The sequence below is a fragment of the Cibotium barometz genome, chromosome 2 (assembly GCF_041138505.1).
Source record: "Cibotium barometz isolate CiBa-2024 chromosome 2, ASM4113850v1, whole genome shotgun sequence".
Taxonomy (NCBI): domain Eukaryota; kingdom Viridiplantae; phylum Streptophyta; class Polypodiopsida; order Cyatheales; family Cibotiaceae; genus Cibotium; species Cibotium barometz.
The window spans coordinates 7,768,074-7,775,972 of NC_141047.1; positions in this window are offsets into that span (position 1 = coordinate 7,768,074).

Consider the following 7,899-nt stretch of genomic DNA (forward strand, 5'->3'; position numbering starts at 1 on the left):
AAAGTCTGGTCAACCCTTATAGAATCTTGGGATAAAGATCCCTTCTACAAGAAGAACATATAGAACTCATTATCAGAGAATAGTTCATTCATATTCTTAACACAATAATGGTCCATCAGACCACAAATTCCATCTGAACATTCCCCACGGGAATTTCAGTTATGCAGGTTCTCAATTTGTCATTCCTTAATTAGGTCCACTGGGTCAAAGGTCAATACCAATAATCTGTCAGCACAATCCACTAATCTCATAGTGATCTGCTAAAAGTTATAATCATCTTCCAATTACTAACATCATCACTCGGATTCTCCCCATTCATCCTCATTGTGGCTTTATTCAACTTATCTTCTTTCAATTAGAATTCAGAATTCATCATCTTTCAATCAGAATATAAATCAATTCATCAATTCTCAACCAAAATTCTAAAATCACATCAACCAGCATTCGAATTCACCATCTAGATAGCATTTTTGCTTATAACTTTAAGGTCTTAGATTTACTCGTATATATTGTCAGTAATAAAGAGCTACAGTTATACCCACGGTATATATGGGTAGTCACGGTCCTTGGAGGGAGCTATAAGGTAAATACCATCATATATAGGCCTCAAGCAAGTCAGGGATTCCACACAATTGCGGTACTTCCATCTGAAGACCCAATTCCCAATTTATGAATCTTCATTCTGAATATTTGTATGAATTTCATCACACAATTACAATCTCTTACTGGTACTTCATAAATTTTTGACATTTCTTGCTTCTTGGTTGAGCAACTTTAGCCAATTCGCTCTGATACCAGCTAAAAGATCCCTGCCCCCTCCGCGCAACGGGTGCTAGCAACAGAAGTAGCACTTCTTGCGCATGGCAGAACCTCTCACTCGGGGCCTCGCCCACGTATTCGGACAAGAGACTAATCCCTCAGTTCTTCCAAAACTGAACCCGAAAAAAACTTCTCTCGCCCACAAAGCATGAGCGATTCCTCTAGGAAAATTTATTCTAACACAGTCAAGAACCTTAATTTTACCCATTGACATTCCGACCTAACATGCAGGTCACATGGCCGGGTCAAGGGAGGAACTTGCACTTGGATCATAGAGACCAACGCTTTTTTCCTCATCAAGAGGCACAGCTGTTGATTCTTTTCCATAGAACAAGGATTATCCGAGATTTTACTTCAACTATCGTAATATCACAGAATTGGGTCTTATTTTAAGGATCCATCAGTCCAGCCCAATCCCATGGGTTAGCCAACTGCCCAACCACTGTATTGATATAGGATCCATTTAGAAATTTGGTTATGTTTTGCCCCGGGTACCAGGGAAAGGAGTTCCCAGGCCCCCTAGCCGACGCTTCAAGCAAAGTTCAAGATAGTCGCACCACTTACACACCCAATATGAAATTGCCTTTTCCACAGATTCAGCTATCTTTAAAACAATCTTTTAATGAAACCATAGTATCACTGATCATAATCCTCCAAAATATATGGCTTGAATTCCAACTTTCAATCATCCCTTCATCGGTGTACCTATGGCTTCATTGGCAACCAAAATGCTCACCACATGTTCACTTAGGGGCCTTTTCAATAGTTCCTAGCTCATAGTACCCAGAAATATAATCAAGTATTCCATTCATTTCTTCCTCAGCGTACCTATGCATCATTGGCAACTAGAACGCTCACCACTTGCTCACTCAATCACATACAAAAATCTAGATGAACTCTCCATTCTTGAAGATCAGCAAGATCAACCAACATATCCATATAAAAGAGCCATGGACTCATCCGTTGAGGACCAGCAAGGCCAATCAACCAGATCCATGCCCAAGTTCCAAAAACAACTCCAATTCATTGTTCCATTATGTTCCCCGACTCACGCATGGGTATCTTCGACGACCCAGAGCCCCCGAGCACCGTATGGGGTCAGCACCCTCTAGGCTCCTTTGCAAGTCACCTAGCGCTTCACTCATAGGCCAATTCCTTGGTCCCTCATCCACACCCTACCAGAAGCTCACCATTTAAATCGAACCGAGGCTGGTCAAGACCTTGTCCGACCTTGCCACGCAAGACGTCCTCCATTGACTCTCCGTCAGCTATTGCAACTTTCTCACTTAGTTCTCCACGACCTCATTCACAAGATGATCAAAATGCTTCCCCAGTATTCTTGACACAAGACAGTCTTTTAAAAACAGGTTTCATAAATACAGTTTCTAACGAACTCTCATCTTTCCACATCATTTCTCATTATTCCACATCAATTCACATTGCTTATTCCATATCCAGTCATATCTATTCCCATCGTCCTTCATCCATTCTCATCCAATCACATCATATTACATCTCATCACATCTATCCTTATCACATCAAGTCACATACATCCACATCACATCTCATCCATTCACATTTATCTAGGTCCACATCACATCTCATCCATTCACATCTACCCAGATCCACATCACATCCATTCACATCTACCCAGATCCACATCACATATCACATCTCATCTATCTACATCATATCTCATCCATTCACATCTACCCAAATCCACATCACATTCATCCATATCACATCTTATCACATCCATCCACATCACATCTCATCACATCCGTCCACATCACATCTTATCACATCCATCCACATCACATCGCATCCATTCACATCTCATCGCATCCATTCACATCTCATCACATCACATTCACATCTCATCACATCCATTCACATCTCATCACATCACATTCACATCCATTCACATCTCATCGCATCCATTCACATATCATCATATCACATTCACATCCATTCACATATCATCATATCACATTCACATCCATTCACATCTCATATCGCATCCATTCACATATCATCACATCACATTCACATCCATAAACATCTCATCGCATTCATTCACATCTCATCACACCACATTCACATCCATTCACATCCCATCGCATCCAGTCACATCACATCACATCCATTTACATTCATTTAGATACAGATCTCATCACACTCACATCCATTTACATCCATCCACATCCACATCTCATCACATTCATCCATTTAAATCACATCTCATCCATAAACATTTATCCACATCATCACATCTCATCCATTCACATTTATCCATCTCATCACATCACACTCACATCCATTTACATCCATCGACATCCACATCTGATCACATTCACATCCATTTGCATCACATCTCATCCATTCACATTTATCCACATCATCACATCACACTCACATCCATTTACATCCATCCACGTCCACATCTCATCACATTCACATCCATTTACATCACATCTCATCACATTCACATCCATTTACATCACATCTCATCCATTCACATTTATCTAGATCTCATCACATCACATTCACATCCACTTTTAGTACAATTTCTCTACTTTCGATACTGATAGGACTTTTCTAAGTTTTAGCCAATTGCTTGGCTTAGTTAAAGGTACTTTTTCTCGATCCCATTAAATCTAAGTATCAGAGTGTTGTTGAAGGTTTAAAAAGAGAAAATAAACCATATCAAATTTGAATAGTAAAAACTCAGAAAGAGCATTTACGTATTGTATTTTCATTCCTTAAGCTTCATTAATGAGAACCAATTCTAAACTTCCATTTACTCATGGGATCCTCGATCCTCCCAGGGATTCTAAATTCCCTTTTCTGAGTAAGAATTATCCAAGTTTTCTTGATGGATATTTTCACATTCTTTCTCAAATTTCTCAATTAAGATATATTCAATATTCTTATTTTTGAATAAAAGATTCTTGGGATTTATAAAAATCAATTCTACCCATATTTCTCAATAAAAATAATAATACTCAAAATTCTACTTTTGATAAATACTCATAATTTGAATTATGCCGAAAATTCCTCTTTTAACATTTAATTGTTTGGATCTTGAATATCATGGGAATTCCCCTTTTTGCATAAAAATAAATTTACCAAAAGTTCCTCTTTTCTTTTTAATTAAATATTTATGCATAAATACTAAACTTTTATTTCCCATGAGTATGATGAAAATCATTCTTTTTGCATAGGATGTCTAATCCTAGAATATGGTAGGAAGTTCTCTTTTAGCATTATTCATAAACCATCTAAAAAGGATTAACCATATTTTCACTAACTCAAAATCATGAAAATATCAATCTTTATTCTCTAGCTCATCGAGCCTAGAGTTTAGATTTGAAATAAGAGACTATCATAGAGAAGCATCCATTTCCAAAAGATCTAGCCATAAAGATGACTAATCTTCTTAAGAGAGAGAGAGAGAGAGAGAGAGAGAGAGAGAGAGAGAGAGAGAGAGAGAGAGAGAGAGATTTACTTTAAAGAAAGCATTACATTTAAGCATAAAGATTAACTTAATCTTAATTAGACATTAAGAATCTTAGGGAAAGCTTGATTTGAATAAAAACAATCATTTTGAAAGCTTCTCAAGCTTGAGAGGGGTTGAGAAGAAGAAAGTCATTGAGATAATTGAAAAAAACCACATAAATTTATTTTACCTCCAAGTTTGGCTTGATTCTTAATTAGCAACAAGCAGTGAAGCCCCCAACCAATCGATTGCTCCACCCAAGAGGAGAAGAGCAAACTTCAAGAGTTGTTAAAGAGGGAGAGAGAGAAGCTGGAAGCTCCCAAGAGAGAGGAAAATTTAAGGGATAATAGAAATATGATTATTTTAAGATAATACTGGCATGGTATAGCTCCCATATGAAAATACAAAGAAATGAGGGTCTATTTATAGGGGAGGAAGACCACTAACCAAGTACAACTGGGTTCTAGAACTTTCCAGCTTCAATTTGACTCAATTTGGACAAGATTTCAACCAGTTTGGCTCCCTTTTTTATCTAGTTTGTTCCAGGAGAGAGAAGAGATAAAAACATCACATTTTTTTGAATTAAAAACCCAACCACACATGTGAAAAAGGCGCCTACCTCAAAGGACCCCCTCTCCTTACCAAGGTGTCAAAATGCATCATTTCTCCAAAATACCTCATTTTTTTACTATTATCTCTTAATTTTTAACTAATAAACCTTGTACTCAATCACAACTCTTCATCTTATGTGAGCATTTACTCATTTTTGGGTATTTTCTTTTATTCTTTGGATTTATCTCATCCCAACACTTGGATTAATCCTATTGGCCAATTGGAACCTTAATTCGACCATAATCCAAAAAATTCTGAAAATCTGGTTCGTTAGGCTAAGGTCCCTTATACCATTTTCAAATAATTCCTAATGTACATTGGAAAGTTCATTTTGAACTTCTGTTTCAGGGGAACCCATTTTAGACAATAGGAGAATTTTTGTATCCAAAGATATCTCAAATTTTAATTACCTCTCTCTAGACATTTTCTCTCTCTAGATAAAACACGGTAAAACAAGATCTTTCTTCTATTTCAGAGAGGGGAATAATTACAAGAACAGAAGGGGAGGTTCTTACACCTTTACACATCAAAAGCTAGAGGGAGGAATCTTACATCCTACCCCACTTAAAAAACACGAGATGTCCTCATGTCGCAGAGCTGGAGGATAATCTCTTTCAACTTAAGATCCAACTAATTCTGGGGTTCCTTAAAGTCTGGTCAACCCTCATAGAATCCTAGGATAAAAATCCCTTCTACAAGAAGAACATATAGAACTCATTATCAGAGAATAGTTCTTTCATATTCTTAACACAATAATGGTCCAGACCGGAAATTCCATCTGAACATTCCCCCCACGGGAATTTCAGTTATGCAGGTTGTCAATTTGTCATTCCTTAATTAGGTCCACTGGGTCAAAGGTCAACAGCAACAATCTGTTAGCACAACCCACTAATCTCATAGTAGTGATCTACTAAAAGTTATAATCATCTTCCAGTTACTAACATCATCACTGGGATTCTCCCCATTCATCCTCATTGTGGCTTTATTCAACTTATCTTCTTTCAACTAGAATTCAGAATTCATCATCTTTCATCCTCATTGTGGCTTTATTCAACTTATCTTCTTTCAACTAGAATTCAGAATTCATCATCTTTCAATCAGAATATAAATCAATTCATCAATTCTCAACCAGAATTCTAAAATCACATCAACCAGCATTCGAATTCATCATCTGGATAGCATTTTTGCTTATAACTTCAAGGTCTTAGATTTACTCGTATATATTGTCAGTAAAGGGCTGCAGTTATACCCACGGTATATACGGGTAGTCATGGTCCTTGGAGCTATAAGGTAAATACCATCATATCTAGGCCTCAAGCAAGTCAGGGATTCCACACAATTGCGGTACTTCCATCTGAAGACCCAATTTCCAATTTATGAATCTTCATTCTGAATATCAATTTGTATAAATTTCATCACATAATTACAATCTCTTACTGGAACTTCATAAATTTTTGACATTTCTTGGTTCTTGGTTGATCAACTTTAGCCAATTCGCTCTAATACCAGCTGAAAGATCCGTGCCCCCTCCGCGCAACGAATTCAAGGGTGGTAGTAGCGGAAGTAGCACTTCTTGCGCAGGGCAGAACCTCTCGCTCAGGGCCTCACCCACGGATATTCGGACAAGAGACTAATCCCTCGGTTCTTCCAAAACTGAACCCGGAAAAAACTTCCCTCGCCCACAAAGCACGGGCGATTCCTTCAGGAAAATTTATTCTAACATAGTCAAGAGCCTTAATTCTACCCATTGACATTGCGACCTAACATGCAGGTCACATGGCCGGGTCAAGGGAGGAACTTGCACTTGGATCATAGAGACCAACGCTTTTTTCCTTATCAATCAAGAGGCACAGCCGTTGATTCTTTTCCCATAGAACAAGGATTATCCAAGATTTTACTTCAACTATCATAATATCACAGAATTGGGTCTTATTTTAAGGATCCATCAGTCCAGCCCAATCCCATGGGTTAGCCAACCGCCCAACCACTGTATTGATATAGGATCCATTTAGAAATTTGGTTATGTTTTGCCCCGGGTACCAGGGAAAGGAGTTCCCAGGCCCCCTAGCCGGCGCTTCAAGCAAAGTTCAAGATAGTCGCACCACTTACACACCCAATATGAAATTGCCTTTGCCACAGATTCAGCTATCTTTAAAACAATCTTTTAATGAAACCATAGTATCACTGATCATAATCCTCCAAAATATATGGCTTGAATTCCAACTTTCAATCATCCCTTCATTGGTGTACCTATGGCTTCATTGGCAACCAAAACGCTCACCACATGTTCACTCAGGGGCCTTTTCAATAGTTCCTAGCTCATAGTACCCAGAAATATAATCAAGTATTCCATTCATTTCTTCCTTAGCGTACCTATGCATCATTGGCAACTAGAACGCTCACCACTTACTCACTCATGGGCCTTTTCGATAGTTCCTAGCTCATAGTACCTGGAAATATAATCGCATAAGAAAATCCAGATGAACTCTCCGTTGTGTTGAAGATTAGCAAGATCAACCAACAGATCTATATAAAAGAGCCATGGACTCATCCGTTGAGGACCAGCAAGGCCAATCAACCAGATCCATGCCCGAGTTCAGAAAACAAGTCCAATTCATTGTTCCATTATCTTCCTCGACGCACGTGTGGGTATCTTCGGAGACCCAAAGCTGGAGCACCGTATGGTCAGCACCCTCTAGGCTCCTTCGCAAGTAACCTAGCGCTTCACTCATAGGCCACTTCCTTGGTCCCTCATCCACCCTACCAGAAGCTCACCATTTAAATCAAACCGAGGCTGATCAAGACCTTGGCCGACCTTGCCACGCGAGACGTCCTCCATTGACTCTCCGTCCAGCTCTTGCAACTTTTTCACTTAGGTCCACGACCTCATTCACAAGATGATCAAAATGCTTCCCCAGTATTCTTGACACAAGACAGTCTTTTAAAAACAGGTTTCATAAATATATTTT